The sequence below is a fragment of the Tamandua tetradactyla genome, chromosome 14 (genome assembly GCF_023851605.1).
Source record: "Tamandua tetradactyla isolate mTamTet1 chromosome 14, mTamTet1.pri, whole genome shotgun sequence".
Taxonomy (NCBI): Eukaryota; Metazoa; Chordata; class Mammalia; order Pilosa; family Myrmecophagidae; genus Tamandua; species Tamandua tetradactyla.
In genome coordinates, this window is record NC_135340.1 from 18863366 (window position 1) to 18883052 (window position 19687).

General features: G+C 37.5%; 1 protein-coding gene across 4 annotated transcripts in view; it reads right to left on the reverse strand.

Annotated features, from left to right (window-relative positions):
• Positions 1 to 19687, reverse strand: part of SRP54 (signal recognition particle 54) — a 75453-nt gene that overhangs the window by 52855 nt on the left and 2911 nt on the right. Inside the window, exons 2-3 of one of the 4 annotated variants that reach the window (XM_077126958.1) lie at positions 16712 to 16849; positions 8392 to 8504 (exon numbers count right to left, since the gene is read on the reverse strand). The exons of 2 other annotated variants lie outside the window; for them this stretch is intronic. The gene's annotated coding sequence lies outside the window, so the exon portion shown is untranslated. The remainder of the gene's footprint in view (positions 1 to 8391; positions 8505 to 16711; positions 16850 to 19687) is intronic. One more of the 4 variants, XM_077126957.1, reaches the window with a different exon arrangement.

The following is a 19687-nucleotide window of genomic DNA, read 5'->3' on the forward strand; positions in this document are numbered from 1 at the left end:
ATTCTCACAAACAGTGTGGACAACCAAAGCTATAGGCAGAGCCCCCAGTCTTGGGGTTTGTTCATATGAAACTTAACCCCGCAAAGGTTAGGTCAAGTCTACTTAAAATTTAGGCCTAAGAGGCACCCCCAAGAGAGCCTCTTTTGTTGCTCAGATGTGGCCCCTCTCTCCAGCCAACACAACGAGCAGTCTCATCACCCTACCCCCTCTCTGCGTGGGACATGACTCCCAGGGGTGTGGACCTTCCTGGCAACATGGGACAGAGATCTTGGAATGAACGGAGACTCAACATCAAGGGATTGAGAAAAACCCTAGAATGAGCTGAGACTTAGCATCATGGGATTGAGAAAACCTTCTTGACCAAAAGGGGGAAGAGGGAAATGAGACAAAGTGTCAATGGCTGAGAGATTTCAAACAGAGTCAAGAGGTTATCCTGGAGGTTATTCTTATGCATCAGGTAGATATCATCTTGTTATTCAAGATGTAATGGAGAGGCTGGAGAGAACTGCCTGAAAATGTAGAGCTGTGTTCCAGTAGCCATGTTTCTTGAGGATGATTGAATAATGATACACCTGTCACAATGTGACTGTGTGATTGTGAAAACCTTGTGTCTGATGCTCCTTTTATCTACCTTGCCAACAAAAGAGTAGAACATATGGAATAAAAATAAATAATAGGGGGAGCAAATGCTAAAATAAATTTAGTTTAAATGCTAGTGATCAATGAAAGCGAGGGGTAAGGGGTATGGTAGGTATAATCTTTTTTTTTTCTTTCCCATGTTCGTTTTATTTCTTTTTCTATTGTCTTTTTATTTTTTTCTGAATTAATGCAAATGTTCTAAGAAATGATGAATATGCAACTAAGTGATGATATTGTGAATTACTGATTATGTATGTTGTTTTATTTTATTTTTTTAATAAATAAATTTTTTAAAAATAGAATCATAAAAAAAAAAAGTTAACAGATGCGATTTTGTTGGGGTTTAGCAAACCATGGCAATCAACTCTATCCAACTGAAGCCTGCATAAGAGTAGCTTCCAAAACAGCCTCTAGACTCTACTGATCACTCTTAGCCACTCATGGCCTTACTTTACTATACTTTTTCCTCCTTTTGGTCAGAAAGGCATTGTTAATCCCACATTGCTAAGGCCAGACTCATCCCTGGGAGTTACGCTCCATGTTTCAGGGAGATATTCACTCCTGAATGCCAAGCCCCATTCAGGGGGGAGGTAATAATCTTCCTTGCAGTGCTGGGCTTAGAGAGAGAGAGACCACATCTGAGCAACAAAAGAAGTTTTCTGGAAGCAACTCTTAGGCCTTGTTACAGGTTGACTTAGCTTTTCCACTACAGAAATAAGTTTCATAAGGGCAAGCCTCAAAATTAAGGGCTTTGCCTACTTTCCTGAGACTTCCCAATGGCTGGGAGGGTAACAAGGGTATCCCAGATGGGAAAGTTAAATAATCCCTTTTTTCTCTCTTCAAACCCTCAAGGAACTCTACCAATACTTTTTATTTTATCAGCCTCCCATAGTCTGAAATGCATCCAGGTATTACATTAAGCTATACAGAATTACAAGACCTTGTTCTTGTCCTAGGCTCTAGGAGTTTGGGTTGTTTAAATGAGCTATTCACACAGATTAATTTAGATTGTGTGTTACAGAAAATTTAGTTCTAGACATAATAAACCTCTCTGCCTTCGCTCTCATAGTAGGTGGAGGTCCAGAGCAGATCCACTATCATCTTTTACCCCGTAGTATGATCATGGTTTACATTAGTCCCAGCCACACTGGCTTCATTTTTATCTCTGAGGCCTGATCTCTTTTTTTGATTCCTTTAACTGTTATTGTACACAGCTATGCTAACTTTCAGGACTGCAGCACTTCATTTCTTCATATTAGGTGTTACAGAGTTATTCAAAGTTCCAGAGAAATACCTGCTCAATATCTCAGAATAGTGTTTCACAACTTCAGATTAAGTGTGGCTGCTAAAAGAGCTAAGAACCAAGGCTACAAATTTCTTTTAAGTATTTTCTGAAAGAGACTTTAGCATATTTGTTTTTTGGTTTCTGGCTTATTTTGCATAACACATTGTCCCCAAGTTTCATTCAGTTCGTTGCATGCCTTTCAATGCCCTTCCTTTTTGTAGCCATACCATATTCCATTATATAAATACATCACAGTTCACCATTCTGCTTCTCAGTCATTGTTCCCTTGGGCTTTCTACATCTATTGGATAATGTCCAAAATAAACAAATCATGTCTTATAGTATCCTCACTTGGTTGTATAATCAGCAACATTCCCAATTTTAGACAATTTTCATTGGTCCACAGAGACAAAGAACTAACAAAAACAGCCTCAACGAATACTAAATCCAAACTACCCCTTATCACTTGTCCCTCCCCTAGTTGCCCATGGTAATTCTGCAGTACTGTTGAAGTCTTCCTATTAACTATTGGTCATAGCATGCAATTTTAGTTTTCCCCTCTTACTCCTCTATTACTGACTCTCTGCCCAATATCAAATCATGGAAATAGTTCATGCAAGACCATATTTACAATGTTGCTTTAATCAGTGGGACACAAGGCACTATTCATCCCCTTTCAATCATATTCACCTTCATTATGGCAATGCTACTTATAATCCCCCTAATTAGTTACTGTGACATCTATCCTTTCCCTTGCATATGAGTTCAACCTAACTGAGTAGCCTTTCTCCCATCTCTAGCTTCTGTGCACCTCAAGTTCTACTATATTCTACAGTGTAACCTCTGAGATTACCCCTACCAGAGTCATAACAGGGAAATCATACTGTATTTTGTCTGACTTATTTCACTCAGCATTATGTCCTCAAGCTTCATCCATGTTGTCATTGCTTCAGGACCTCATTTTGTCTTACTGCTGCATAATAGTCAATCATATGTATATACCACATTTTGTTTATTCACTAGGTACTTGGATGCGCCCATCTTTTGGCAATTGTGAATAGTGCTGCAATGAACATCAGTGTGCAAATGTCTCTTCTTGTCACTGCTTTTAGCTCTTCTGGGTGTACTGAGTATTGATATCGTCAGGTATGCTGATTTGAAAATATTATGTACCCCAGAAAAGCCATGTTTTAATCCTGACTCAATCTTGTGGAGGCAGCTGTTTCTTTTTTACATTTAATATGTAAAAAAAAATTTTAATTTTACATTTAATAATTTATGTGAGAAATTTTTTATCAGATTATGTCCATGGAGATGTGACAAATCCAAATCCAACTGTGGATGTGACCTTTTCATTAGATGGAGATGTGATTCCACCCATCCCAGGTGGGTCTTGATTAGTTTACCAGAATCCTTTAAAAGAGGAAATATTTTGGAGAAAGCCAGAAATGACAGAAATGATGGAAGCCTCAGAACCAACACAAGAGATGCTTAGAGAACAGCTGCTTCACAGAACAGAGACACGGATGTTTGGAGCCCAGCCTCTTAACTATGAGATGTTAAGCAAGCCAGAACCTGGGGAAAGCCAAGGGAAGTTAAGAGATGAAAGCCAGTCCTGGAGAAGTAAAATAAGTAAAGCCCAGCAGGAAGAGAGGTTTAAGGGACCAGCAAATGCCAGCCATGTGACTTCCCAGCTGTCAGAGGTATTCTAGACCCAACAGTCTTTCTTGTGTGAAAGAAAAACTTGTCGGTGCCTTAACTTGGGCACTTTTCTCTTCCTCAGCACTGTAAACTTGTAACATTAAATTCCCTTTTTTAAAGGCCATTCCAGTTCTGATATATTGCATTCTGGTAGACTGCAAACTAACACATCAGGTCATAGGGCAATTCAATACTCAGTTTTCCGAGGAATTGCCAAACAACTTCCAAAGCAGCTGCATCATTTTGCATTGTTACCAACAGTGAATGAGTGTTCCACTTTCTCCACATCCTCTCTAACATTTGTAGCTTTCTTTTTGCTTAGCAGCAGCCATTCTTATAGGTGTGAGGTGGTATCTCATTGTTGCCTTGATTTGCATTTCTCTTATGGCTAATGAAATGAGCATCTCTTCATATGGTTTTGAGCCATTTGTATTTGCACTTCAGTATCCTCTACCTATTTTATAATTGGGTTGTTAGTTCTTTTGCTGTTGAGCTGTATTATTTCTTTATGCACATAGGATATCAATACTTTATCCATTTATGTGGTTTCCAAATATTTTCTCCCACTGAGGTTGCTGCCTCTTCCTTTTTAACAAAGTCCTTTAAGGCACAGAAGCTCTTGGTCTACTTTTTCTCTCTCTGCTTGGGCTCAGGTGTAAAGTTTAAGAAGCTACCTCCTATTTCTAGATACTGAAGATGTTTCCCTACATTTTCTTCCAGCAGTTTTTTTTTAACTTTTTTTATTAATTAAAAAAAAATTACAAACAAAACATTAAGATATCATTCCATTCTACATATACAATCAGTAATTCTTAATATCATCACATAGTTGCATATTCATCATTTCTTAGAACATTTGCATCGATTTAGAAAAAGAAATAAAAAGACAACAGAAAAAGAAATAAAATAACAGAGAAAAAAAAGATTATACATACCATACCCCTTACCCCTCGCTTTCATTTACCACTAACATTAAAAACTAAATTTATTTTAACATTTGTTCCCCCCTATTATTTATTTTTATTCCATATGTTCTACTCTTCTGTTGAAAAAGTAGCTAAAAGGAGCATAAGACACAAGGTTTTCATAATCACAGAGTCACATTGTGAAAGCTATATCATTGTTCAACCATCATCAAGAAACATGGCTACTGGAACACAGTTCAGCCTCTCCACTACATCTTGAACAACAAGGTGATATCTACTTAATGCATAAGAATAACCTCCAGGATAACCTCTCAACTGTGTTTGGAATCTCTCAGCCATTGACACTTAGTCTCATTTCACTCTTTCCCCTTTTGGTCAAGAACGTTCTCTCTATTCCTTGATGTTAATTCTCAGCTCATTCTAGGGTTTTTCTCAGTCCTTTGATGCTGAGTCTCCGCTCATTCCAGGGTTTCTGTCCCACGTTGCCAGAAAGGTCCACACCCCTGGGAGTCATGTCCCACGCAGAGAGGGGGAGGGTGGTGAGACTGCTCGTCATGTTGGCTGGAGAGAGAGGCCACATCTGAGCAACAGAAGAGGCTCTCTTGGGGGTGACTCTTAGGCCTAAATTTTAAGTGGACTTGACCTGTCATTTCTGGGGTTATGTTTCATATGAACAAACCCCAAGACTGGGGGCTCAGCCTATAGCTTTGGTTGTCCACACTGCTTGTGAGAATATCAAGAATTCAACTTAGGGAAGCTGAATTTCTCCCCGCTCTCACCATTTCCCGAAGGGGGCTTGCAAATACTCTTCCAGTCATGATCAAATCACTTTGGGATTCATCGGAGCATCACTCTGGACAAACCAACAAAATCTCATGTCCTACCTGAGATTCCAAGTACTTATGGTGTTCAATCAAACTATCTACATGAGTTATATCAGGAAATGCTCTAGTCAAAATATAAATTTTTTAACAAATAAACATTTTTTGCTTTAGTCTCACACATAAGGTGACATTTTAAAGTATTAATTATCATCTATTTTCAGCACCCTGCAATAATGACATTCCTTTGTTCTTCCTCATGCAAAAACATTTTTAAAATTTTTACATTGTACATTTTCTTCTAGAAGTTTTATGGTACTGGCTCTTGAATTTAGGTCTTTAATCCATTTTCATTTAACTTTTTTTCAATTAACTTTTATATAGGGTGTAAGGTAGGAGTCGTAGTTCATTCTTTTGGAGAATTTGTAATCCAATTCCCCCGTGCCCATTTTATTGAAAAGTCTATTGTGTACCAATTCAGTGGATTTAGGGGCCTTACTGAAGATCAATTGTCCACAGATTTGGTGGTTCATCTCTTCACTCTCAATTCAATTCCATTGGTCAATACTCGTATCTTTATAAAATACCATGCTGTACTGGCCACTGTGGCTTTATAGTAAGGTTTAAAGTCAGGGAGTGTTAGTCCTCCCACTTTGCTCTTCTTTTCTTTCTTTCTTTTTTTTTTTTTAGCATATCTTTAGCTCTTAGGGGTTTTTTCCCTTCCAAATAAATTTGGTAACTAACTTTCCCAAGTCTTCAAAAGAGGTTGTTGGGATTTTGATTGGTATCTGTAGACCAATTTGGGTAAAACTACTTATCCATCAGCATGGAATGGTTTTTCATCTATTTAGGTCATTTTTTGTTTCTTTTAGGAACGTTTTGTCATTTTCTGTGTACGAGTCCTTGACATCCCTGAATAGACTTATTTCTAGATAACAGATTCTTTTGGTTACTATTTTGAATGCAATTTTTTCCTTCTCTCCTCAAATACGTCATTACTTGCTTACAGAAACATTACTGATTTTTGTACAGTAATCTTGTATTCCTCCACTTTGTTGAATTTGTTTATTAGCTCAAAGAGCTTTGTCAGAGATTTCTCAGGGTTTACTATGTACAGGATCATTCATCTACAAATAATGAAAATTTTACTTTCTCCTTTCTTATTTGGATGTCTTTTCTTTCTTTCTCCTGTCTAATCGCTCCAGCAAAGACTTCTAGTACAATGTTTAATAATAATGGTGACAATGTTATCCTTACCTCATTTCCAATCTTAGGGGGAATGCTTTTAATCTGTCACCATTAAGTTATGATGGTGGCTATGGGTTTTTCATATATGCCCTTCATGATACCGAAGAAGTTACCTTTGATTCTTATGTTGTGAAGTTTTTTATCAGAAAAGGATGTTGAATTTTATCAAATGCTTTTTCAGCATCAATTGATATGATCATGTGATTTTTCCCTTTCGATCTGTTAATATGCTGTATTACACTGACTGATTTTCTTGTGTTGAACCACACTTGCATTCCTGGCATAAACCCCACTTGGTCGTGATGTATAATTCTTTCAATGTGTTGTTGGATTGCTAGTATTTTGTCTAGGAGTTTTGCATCTATATTCATCAGGGAGACTTTTGTAATTTTTCTTTGTTGTAGCATCTTTATCTGGTTTTGGTACTAGAGTGATGTTAGCTTTATAAAATGAGTTAGGTAGTACCTAATTACTACCTAACTTAATTTACTCAAATAAGTATTTATTTGAGTAAATAATTACTCAAATTTTTTTAGAAGAGTTTGAGTGGGATTAGTGTTAGTTCTTTCAGGAATGTCTGATAAAATTCCCGTGAAGTCATATGGCCCTGGGCTTTTGTTTGTAGGAAGGTTTCAGATGACTGATTGAATATCTTGTAACTGGTTTGCAAGATCTATTTCTTCTCAAGTCAATATAGATAGTTCATGTGTTTCTAGGAATTTGTCCATCGCAATTAAATTGGGTACTCTGTTGGCATATGATTATTCATAGTATAATCTTATGATTATTATTTCTTCAGGATCCATGGTAATGACACACTCAATTGGCTTATTTGTGTTCTCTTTTTTTTCTTTGTCAGACTAGTTAGGGGTACATCAATTTTATTGATTTTCTCAAAGAATCAACTTTTGATTGCGCCGATTCTACGTTCTGTTGTTGTTGTTCTCCAGTTTGTTTATCTCTGCTTTAATTTCTGCTATTTCTCTTCTTTTATTTTCTTTGTGGTTAGTTTGCTGTTCTTATCTAGTTTCTCCAGGTGCGCAACTAAGTCCTTGAATTTTGCTCATTCCTGTTTTTTACTATAAGCATTTAGGGCGATAAATTTCCCATTCTGGGGTTTGTTTCCAGGTGTCTGCCCATTTAAAAAAAATTTCCCTTTCTGCCTTTACTGCACCCCATAAGTTCTGGTATACTATATTCTCCTTGTCATTTGTCTCCAATTATTTACTGATTTCTCTAACAATTACTTCTTTGATTCACTAATTATTTAAAAGTTTGTTATTTAATCTCCGTTTATCTGTGAAAGCTTTGGTTCTTCAGTGATTATTAATTTCCAGCTTCATTTCATTGTGGTCAGAGAAAGTGTTTTGGATAATTTCAATCTTACTAAAGTCATAAGACTTATTTTTTGTTCCAGCACATGATCTATCCTGGAAAATGTTCCACCTGCACTAGAGACGTTTGGTGTGTAATAATCTATACGTGTCTATTAGGTCTAATTCATTTATCACATTATGGTCTCTATTTCCTTGTTGAACCTCTGCCTGGTTGTTCTATATATAGTGGAGAGTGGTGTACTGAAGTTTCCCATTATTTTGCTGAAATGTCTATAGCTTCCTTCAGTTTTGCCAATATTTGCCTCAGATACTTTGGAGCTCCTTGATTGAGAGCATAAACATCTATGATTGTTACTTCCTCTCGGTAAACTGTCCTGTTTATCAGTGTCTTTTTTTGTCTCTTACGACATCATTACACTTAAAATCTATTTTACCTGATATTAGTATAGCTACTCCTGCTTTCTTTTTGGTTACAGCTTGCATAGAACACTTTTTTCGATCCTTTTGCCTTCAATATAGTTGTGTCCTTGGGTCTACAATGCATCTCCTGTAAACAGCACATGGACAGAACATACTTTTTAATCCATTCTGCCAATCTGTATCTTCTTTTTTTTAATTTTTTATTAATTAAAAAAAATTACAAGCAACAAACATTCCCAACACATACACTCAGCAATTTACAATATCATCACATAGTTGCATATTCATCATCATGATCATTTCTCAGAACATCAGCATCAATTCAGAAAAAGAAATAAAAAGACAACAGAAAAATATAACAAACAGAAAAAAAAAATTTTACAGGCCATACCCCTTACTGATCCCTTTCATTGATAACTACATTTCAAACTAAATCTATTTTAACATTTGTTCCCCCTATTATTTATTTTTATTCCATGTGTTCCTCTCATCTGTTGACAAGGTAGATAAAAGGAGCATCAGACACAAAAGTTTTCACAATCACACAGTCACATCGTGAAAACTATATCATTATACAATCATCATCAAGAAACATGGCTACTGGAACACAGCTCTACATTTTCAGGCAGTTCCCTCCAGCCTCTCCATTACAACTTGGATAACAAGGTGATATCTACTTAATGCATAAGAATAACCTCCAGGATAACCTCTTGACTCTGTTTGGAATCTCTCAACCACTGACACTTTGTCTCATTTCACTCTTTCCCCTCTTGGTCAAGAAGATTTTCTCAATCCCTTGATGCTGGGTCTTAGCTCATTCTAGAGATTTTCTCAATCCCTTGATGCTGAATCTCAGCTCATTCTGGGATTTCTGTCCCATGCTGCCAGGAAGATCCACACCCCTGGTAGTCATATCCCACGTAGACAGGGGGAGGGTGGTGAGTCTGCTTGCTGTGTTGGCTGGAGAGGCCACATCTGAGCAACAGAAGAGGTTCTCTTGGGGGTGACTCTTAGGCTTAATTTTAAGTAGGCTTGACCTATCCCCTGTGGGGTTAAGTTTCATATGAACAAACCCAAGACTGGGGGCTCAGCCTATAGCTTTGGTTGTCCACACTGCTTGTGAGAATGTCAAGAATTCAACTTGGGGAAGTTGAGTTTTCCCCCCTTCTCACCATTCCCCAAAGGGGACTTTGCAAATACTTTTTCACTCACTGATCAAATCACTCTGGGATTCATCAGGGCATCATCTGGACAAACCAACAAAATGTCATATCCCATACAAAGTTCCATGTACTTAAGGTGTTCAATCAACTATTAGGAGATGCACTAGTCAAAGTATAGATTTGTACCAAATAAACATTTTTTGCTTTAGTTTCACACATTAGTTGAAATTTTAAAATATTAAGTACCATCTATTTTCAGCACACTGTAGTAATGACATTCTTTTGTTCTTCCTCATGCAAAAACATTTTTTAAATTTGTACATTTAGTCACTTCATTATACACTCTAGGCATTCCTAGATTACACCATCTCAATCTTTATCATCTATCTTTCTTTGTGATTTCATTTATGCCCCAGCCCTCCTCCCTCTATCATTCTCATATGCAGCTTCATTCGGTGTTTTAACATAACTGTATTACAGTTAGGTAATATTGTGCTGCCCATTTCTGAGTTTTTATATCCAGTCCTGTTGTACAATCTGTATCTCTTCAGCTCCAATTACCCAATATCTTACCCTATTTCTATCTCCTGATGGTCTCTGTTACCAAGGAAATTTTCCAAGTTTATTCATTAATGTCAGTTGATATCAGTGAGACCATACAGTATTTGTCCTTTTGTTTCTGGCTAATCACACTCAGCATAATGTCCTTAAGGTCCATCCACGCTGTTACATACTTCATAACTTTATTTTGTCTTACAGCTGCATAATATTCCATCTTATGTAAATGTCACAGTTTGTTTAGCCAACTGTCTGTTGATGGACATTTGGCTGTTTCCATCTCTTGGTAAGTGTTAATAATGCTGCTATAAACATTGGTGTGTAAATGTCCATTTGTGTCCTTGGCCTCGTGTCCTTTGAGTACAGACAGCATATAGATGGGTCCTGTTTTTTAATCCATTCTGCCAGACTATGTCTTTTGATTGGAGAGTTTAATCCATTACCATTCAGTGTTATTACTGCATGGGTAGTACTTTCTTCTATTATTTTGCCTTCTGGATTTTATATGTCATATCTAATTTTCCTTCTTTTTACCTTTACTCATAGTCTTCCTTTCTACACTCTTCTCCACACCTCTCTCTTCTGTCTTCGTATCTGTCTCTAGTGTTCCCTTTAGTATTTCTTACAGAGCTGGTCTCTTGGTCACAAATCCTCTCAGTGATTTTTTGTCTGAAAATGTTTTAATTTCTCCCTCATTTTTGAAGGGCAATTTTGCTGGACATAGAATTCTTGGTTGGCGGTTTTTCTCTTTTAATAATTTAAATATATTATCCCACTGTCTTCTCGCCTCCATGGTTTCTGCTGAGAGATCTGCACATAGTCTTATTGGGCTTCCCTTGTATGTGATGGATTGCTTTTCTCTTGCTGCTTTCAAGATCCTCTCTTTCTCTTTGATCTCTGACATTCTGATTAGTAAATGCCTTGGAGTATGTCTACTTGGATCCATTCTCTTTGGGGTAAGCTGCACTTCTTGGATCTGTAATTTTAAGTCTTTCCTAAGAGTTGGGAAATTTTCAGTGATAATTTCCTCCATTAGTTTTTCTCCTCCTTTTCCCTTCTCTTCTCCTTCTGGGACACCCACAACACGTATATTCATGCGCTTCATATTGTCTTTCAATTCCCTGAGTCCCTGCTCATATTTTTCCATTTTTTTTTTCCTATAGTTTCTGTTTCTTGGCGGATTTAGATGTTCCGTCCTCCAGTTCAGAAATCCTGTTCTGTCTCTCGAAATCTACCATTGTAGGTTTCAAATTGTTTTTTTCATCTCTTCTACTGTGTCTTTCATTCCCATAAGTTCTGTAATTTGTTTTTTCAGATTTTCAGTTTCTTCTTTTTGTTCTTTCCTTGCCTTCTTTATATCCTCCCTCAATTCATTGATTTGGTTTTTGATGAGGTTTTCCATGTCTGTTTGTACATTCTGAATTAATTGTTTCAGCTCCTGTGTGTCATTTGAATTGTTGGTTTGTTCCTTTGACTGGGCCATATCTTCAATTTTCCTGATGTGATTTTCTGTTTTTTGCTGGTGTCTAGGCATGTAATTACCTTAATTAGTTTATTCTGGAGATTGCTTTCACTTCTTTTATCTAGGGTTTTCTTGCTGGATGAATTTGTTGTCTATCTGTTCTTTGACATTCTGTTCAGCTTTATCTGGAGCTTTAGCTTAAGTTTTGTTTAACAGAGGAGAATTTTTCAGTTCTTGTTTTCTTGTTTCTTGCCCTGCTTGTCTGATGCCTTTCCCCACCACACACACTTAGGAGGGTCTACTTAGATATTATAGACCCCAGCCAGATTTTCCCAGACCAAACTGGCCTCCTGTCAGGAGGAAAGAGTCACCTGTGTCGGTTTTCCCTGACGGTGAGACCCAGTAGGTTGAAAGACTTTCCTGTGAAGTCTCTGGACTCTGTTTTTCTTATCCTGCCCAGTATGTGGCGCTTGTCTGACTGCAGGTCCCACCAGCATAAGATGATGCAGTACCTTTAACTCTGGCAGACTCTCCCTGCTGGGGGCGTGGTGGAGACAGAGGAGAGGTTGTAGGCTGGTTTTAATGGCTTCAAATTACCAAGTCCTGGGTCTGAATTCCTTGATGGAGGGATTCCACCTGGGTGGGGCTTCACCCCTCCCCTGGGGAAGGCACAAGCTCCAGATAAGCCCCCAAAAGAGCTCACTTCTGCCTATGCCTTGGGCAGTTGCAGCCTGAAAAGTCCTGCCGCTGTATCCAGAGGCAGTCAAGCCTTTGTAGATACACAGCCACAAAAACCTCTGTTTCCTTCTTTTTTTTCCCCCCTTTTCTGTCACTCCTGCCCCCTTAGCGCCAGGGCAAAAATGAGCAACCTCTGCTTTGATCAGGTTCACCTAAGCTGGGACCTATTTTTAGTAGTTAGAATTTGTTACTTAGTTCCACAATTGGCATTTGATTGTGCCCAGTTCCTGCTGCTGGTAAAGTCCTTTCCTTTCCCCTCTGGGAAGTGGCCTGTGGGGGAGGGGCGCTGGCCGCCGCAGTTGGGGAACTCACGGTTTGGGGGAAGCTTGCAGCCGGTCCAGCTGGTCCAGACTGGGGTACACTGTGTGTCCGGTCACTAACGTGGCCCCAGGAGCTGTTCTGTACTGTTCCTGGTTATTTAGTAGTTGTTCTAGAGGATGAACTAAAATGCGCACGTTGTTTAGCTGCCATCTTGACCCGGAAGTCCCAATCTGTATCTTTTAATTGGTGTGTTTAGTCAGTTAACTTTCAAAATTATTACTGTAAAAGCAGTTCTGGAATTTATCATTTTATCCTTTAGTTTTCCTCTTTTTTTGGGGGGGGGCAGGCACTGAAATTGAGATGGGCAGGCACTGAAAATTGAGCCTGGGTCTCTGGCATGGCAGGGGAGAATTCTGCCACTAAGCCACCGTCACACCCCCCTATCCTTTAGTTTTTATTTGTCAGATCTATATTATTTTCCTTCTCTCTCTTTTTATCCTTTAAATCCCCTTACTGGTACTCTAAAATTCTGTGCTCTCCTCCAGACCTACCTCTCCTTTTTTTTTTTTTTTCCAGCTGACAAAACTCCCTGTAGTATTTCTTCTAGGACAGATCTCTTGTTGACTAGTTTGTCTTTGAAGATTTTAATCTCCCCCTCACTCATGAAGGAAAACTTGGCTGGAAGCCTTTCTCGTTCAGAATCCTAAATATATCATACCACTGCCTTCTTTCCTACATGGAGCTTGTTGTGCAGTCTGAACTCAACCTTATGTGCTTTCCCTTGTATGAAGTAGATCACTTTTTCTCATGCTACTTCCAGGACTTTCTGGTCCTCTTCAGGTAGTCTGATTAGTATGTGTCTTGGAATAAACCTATTTGGATTTATCCTATTTGGAGCTCATCAGCCCTCTTTGATTTGCATATTTATGTGTTTATAAGGGTTAAGTTTTCCCTGATTATATTTTCAATTAACCTTCCCAGCCCTTTACTCTTCTGTTCTGGGACAACAATGATTCTTACATTTGTGTTCCTTTTGTTGTCCATCATTTCCATAAGATCCTGTTCCACTTTTTCCAACTTTCTTGACATTTGTTCTTTTTATCTTCTAGCTCACTTATTTTCCTGCTGCTTCTTTAAATCTGGTATCATGTGTCTCTAGCATATTTCTAATTTCATCTACTGTATTTCCATTTCTATGAGCTCTGCCATTCTTCTATTTAATCTTTTGAATTCTTCTTTATGCTCTTTTAGTGCCTTCCTGGTATCCATTATATCTTTATAAATATCCTTAAAGTAGTTGTTCTGTATTCAGTGTCCTCTCCAGTGTTTGTCCTTTTCTTTTTTTTTTTGTCTACTGTATGCGAGGTCACATTTCATTATTTTTCTATGTGAATATCCTGTTATTGTAGCACCATTTGTTGAATTTTTGTCTGCTTGTTTGTTCTTTGTTTGTTTGCCTTGTAGGAAGTGCATGGGCCAGGAATTGAACCTGGGTCTCCTGCATAGCAGGCAAGAATTTTACCATTGAACTACCCCTCCACACCCCTCTCTGGTGTTTTGATATGGTCATTTAGCTGGACCATTTCTGCTTGGATCTTCATGTGCTTTGTGATTTTCTGTTCTGTTTGGGGCATCTGATTAACAATAAGGCTATTTTGCAAGTTAATTTCCTTCACTTGTCTGAAGTTTTGTATTTATTTGATTTTGATTGAAGGTTCCCTTTTGTACTTTGTCAGTAATTCCTCATCAAACCAAGGCCTGGACCTTATGTAGGAGATACAATTCTACTTGAGGCTTTATTAAAAGCTAGCATAAGAGCTACACAGTTATTTCAGTGACACCCACCCACTGCATGGAAGACCCACCCACCAAGCAGGAGACATGGGCTCAATGCTATTCATGGTGCCCAATGAGTAACTGCTCCTAGTACCTGGGGGCTTGGCTTTCCACATGTGAGACTAGGTATGCCTCTAGGCTCCCCATGGGTGCTGTCATCTCTGGAGTCACTTGGGGAGGTTTCCCCAGCCAGCAGCTGGGGCAGGGTGAGTGGAGGGATGGTTAGTTCACTTGGATCTGTACTTCTCCACACACCCGTTGTGGGGAATCATGGCTGATCAGATCCACCCTGCTCTCCCTGCCACTTTTTGAGTCAAGATATCTTTTATGGATGCCTTAGTTTGAGCATTTTTATGGACTTAGAATTATAAACTTGTAACAATAAATTCCCTTTATAAAAGCCAACCCATTTCTGATATATTGCATTTCTGGCCTCATAAACAAGATAAAACATGAAATACTGGAGACCCTCTTCAATCACTCATCCCCAGGACTGCAGTCCTGGTCATTTTTTCCCCATCCTCTATCTTGTCCTACAGAGTAGGGCTGAATCCAGTCTACCCTACTCTACCATTTTCCTGAACGTTGCCCACGAAATTTTCTAATACCTTTTCTTTGTATAAGCACTTATTAACAGCATTCAAAAAAAAAAAGTTGCCTTCTTATATAACTTGCACTTCAGTAGAGAAATAATAATAACTAATAACACTTTTTGTTTATTCAGTATTTGCTCTTGCAATTTCAAACTATGGTGGGAAAAAATCTGCTCAAAACCCTCAATGACTTCCCACTGCATGCATATAAGTCTTCAGAATAAACTATATGGTATCCCCAAATACACACACACACACACATACTCAATTTTAAGCATACTGATATCCCTGTTACTGTTGCATACTCCATCACAAGGCCTTAATGCTAGTTGGCATGCTCTTGACCTGACAACATAGCTTCCTCCATCATCTCCCTTAGACCCTTGTCCAAATGCCACTTCTCGGTGAGGCCTCCCCTTATCTACCTATTTAAAATTGCTACCCCATGTTCCCTTTATTTTTCCCCATTGTTCTATTACCAACTGCAATATGATATACTGTGTGTGATCTACATCCACTTGCTGAAATGCAAGCTGCTAGGCTAGAGGGAAGGGATTTTTGCCTGTTTTGCTCTGTCCTGTGAGTTTACTGGTCTATCTATTTCCAGGTTTACACAGTCTTACAGAGTAAGGCCTTAATAAAAATGTATTTTATACATCAGTGAAATGATATAGTGAAGACCTTAGGGGAAAAACAAGACCAGTAAACTAAAGCCTCACAAATATCTCAATGCCAAAATAAATAAACAAAGATGGCATGATAAAGCAAAAGAGAAATCAATGACCCGGGTAACTGATATAGTCCAATTAATATTCATTTGCCATTACTTACGGTAATTTTTTAAAAATTTCTCTACCATGCATTTCCAATAAGATACTCAAAAATTAACCTTGCCAGGTGGGCAATGGTGGCACAGTGACAGAGTTCTCACCTGCCACGTCAGAGACCCAGGTTCGATTCCTGGTGCCTGCCCATGCAAAAAAACAAAAAAAAAAATTAACCTTGCCTTGCTCTAATGAGCACTCTAAACTGTAAAACACTCTCTTTTAAAATAATATTTATAACTAATCTTAAATCTTAAATTGAATTAATTTACCAATCAAGCACAATCACCCAAAATTCTCCTGCCTGCTAGAAAGATTTACAGAAATAAATCTGTGTATTATAGAATTTCATAAAGGAGAACTTTCTAGTTAGATGGGGTTGTTGGAAAGGAAAGGGATTACTATACAGCATTTCATAGAGTTTGGCATCTATTATCTCACTCCACCCTCACAACAACTCTATGATATAAAGCAAGTCATGGAATGGAATAGTCATTTCCTACAAAACAGCCATTCTCTACAAAACAGCAAAATTACTTGCCACAGTCCCTTAGCTACACTGTCTTAAATTCTAGAGTATGAATGATACTTTAAATAACAGAGCTGAATATCTTTGCTAGCCCATTCCAGTAACTAACTTTTGCTGCTAAAGAATAAAAGAGAAAATCATACTTTGAAAGCAAAGATGCATATTCTTTTTTGTAGAAGAATAATTGCAATGTCCAAACATAACTGATAAGTACCACTGCAAACAGTATGTAGAAGGACTGATCTTGGCCCCAATCTCATGTTCTTGTAATAGGAGTCTGACTAGGAACTGGATAGTAAAATAATGGAAATAGGCTCACAATTTGGGGTGACCTAAGTAAGGTAAGCACAGGGCCAACTATCATACTTACCTGCTGCAGGGTGAAGTACTGGAAAGAGCATGGGCTTTGGAGTCTGACTGACTTGGATTCAAATCCCAGCTCTTGTTACATACTGGCTGTGTTACTTTGAGCAAGTTACTTAATCTCTCTGAGCCTCACTTTCCTCACCTGCAAAATGGAAATAACACCATTATCAAAGTAGTTACCCTGAAGGTCCATTGTGAGGATTAAATGATACAATATGGTGCAACACTTCCTGCAAGTGCCTAACATATTAACTATTAACTCCTTCCTTTCTTGAATGATACTAACTGGCTGTCCCCATATTATGTGGAGTGTAATTAGACTGGAAATTTTCTGAATGATTCTACTAGAGTGCCTGTAACATTATATAGAAACCACCCATGGAATCTTTAACATTTAGCACCAATTACAAGTACCTTGTTATTATTCAATAGAAGCTGCATTGTCCAAGGAGCCTACCTTTCTCTACATAAACAGTTATAAAATATTCCCACTAGAATCTTGCTGCTCCAAAATCTTATAAACAGACACTAATGATTAGCAATTTCAAATCCTATTACCATTAGAAATCTCTATAAAAAAGTTCTTCTAAGCTCTGGTCAATGATTAACTTATTGGCTCAATATTAAGACTCAATAAATAAATATATAAATACACTACTTATAGTAAAAATCCTTAGAAAAACCACTTCTACACAATATACATTCCTACATGTCCATAATCAATACTTGCTTTCCTGATAATACTAAATCAACTTGTAAAAATTCTACGTGGCATGTGCAATATAACTCTAGGACCACAGAAAAGTAAATTTATCTAACAAAATGCCCTACAGATATTTTATTTGGTAAAATTATTATATTTTAATAACTTGCTTTACAATCTTAATTATAACTTTTTATTTTAGGATTTTTCTTAAGCTGAATCTACTTATTCCCCCAAACAAATAATTGACCTTTATGTTTTGTGATTACAAATGGAGACACTTCATTGTAAGAACTGAAACATCACAGAAAAATTTAAGGTAGAAAATATAATTCCCCAAATCCTACCCTTTCCAACTCCCTTCTATTACATGCACATAATTTAAGCAAGTTTTCACAAGAATTATGGTTTTGGAGGGAGTGAGGAAAAGAGGGAAATTCTGTGGAAAAATACATTTGCTAATATTAAAATATGCTTACATGCAAAAGGCAGAAGACAAAACTGCATATATTGCACAATTCATATTTTGTCTCACATAGTCTAAAAACTAAAACATAAAAAAAAATTGCCACCAGGAAAATGCTAATCAAACCCACAAGGAGACAGCATTTCACATCCACTAGGATAGCTATAATAAAAAAGATAATAACAAATACTGGTGAGGATATGGAGAAAACCGGAACTCTCATACTCTCTTGGTAGGGATATAAAATACTGCAGCCACTTTGGGAAATAGTTTGGCAGTTTCTCAAAATGTCAAACACAGTTGCCACATGACTCAATAATTCCATTTCTAAGTACATACTCAAGAAAAATGTTAACATATGTCCACACAAAACATCCTGTACACAAATATTCAGAGAAGCATTTCTCATAATTGCCAAAAAGTAGAAAAATAACCCAAGTTTCCATGAACTGATGAACGGATAAACAAAATGTGGTATATCCATACCAGGAGATGCTCTTCAGCAATAAAAATAAATGAAGTGCTGCTACATTCTACAATATGGATGAACATTGAAAACATGCTAAATCAAAGTCAATCAATTACAAAAGACCACATATTATATGATTCCTTTTATATGAAATATTCAGAATAGGCATATTTATAGAGACAGAAAATGCATTAATAGTTGCTCAGGGGTGGGAGTTTGAAGAAAAATGGGGAATGTTTGCTGATGGGTATGGGGTTTCTTGGGATAATGAAAATGTCTTAAAACTGACTGTGGCAACAATGGCTGTACAACTCATGGGTGCACAGGTGATTCAATGGTAGATGTTTACCTGCCATGTGGGAGACCTGGGTTCAATTTCCAGACCATGCAACACTTCCAAAGAAAATCAATAAATTGTACAGATTACATAAGTGAATTATATGGTATGTGAACTATATTTCAATAAATCTGTGAAAACATAGCAACAGGGCTTGGTTCCCAGACCATGCACCTCCCAAAACAACAACAACAAAATAGCAACGTTTGTCATCTCTGAATGGTGATCAGTAATTTTTTTTGCTTAATTAGACCTTTTTGTAATTTCCAAATTTTTGGTAAGGACTAATAATATCATTATTATTATTTATTTATTTATTTTTTGCATGGGCACACCGGGACACAAAACCAGGTCTCTGGCATGGCAGGAGAGAATTCTGCCTGCTGAGCCACCGTGGCCCGCCCAATATTATTTTTCAAATGCAAGGGGAAAACTATTTTTTAAAGTACTGCTTGTGAGTATTAAACCACTAAGTTCACAGACTAAGGGGCTGACATGATGTTATCACTTTCATTCATTTAATTATTCATTAAATACCTACTATGTGCTCCAGGAATTGTCCCACATGAAAAAAGTTGTAACTCCAAATCAATAATTACATGAGAACAAACACAAATTCCCCTGCTCACTTCTGAAGATAGATTACTCATCATAGCACCACTGACTCTGCCTTAATTTTGCCCCGAAGGATATTTTCAATTAAGACAAGAAGTGTCAAGAAATTCTCACTTCATTAAAATAACTTTAATTTTGATTTTTAAACTCATTTTAATATTTAAAATAAAACCACAGCAACATCTCATAGTTGAATAACAGAAAGGTATACTCAAAACTGAATTAGCAACAAAGGATAAAAATTCAGAAACACGGAATCAATTGCTTAAATTCGTTTTTACTTTTGCATGGGCAGGCAATGGGAATCGAACCCTGCCTGCTGAGCCATTGTGGCCTGCCCTTAAATTAGTTTTTGACTATCAGGTCAATCATAAAGAGAATAATTAAATA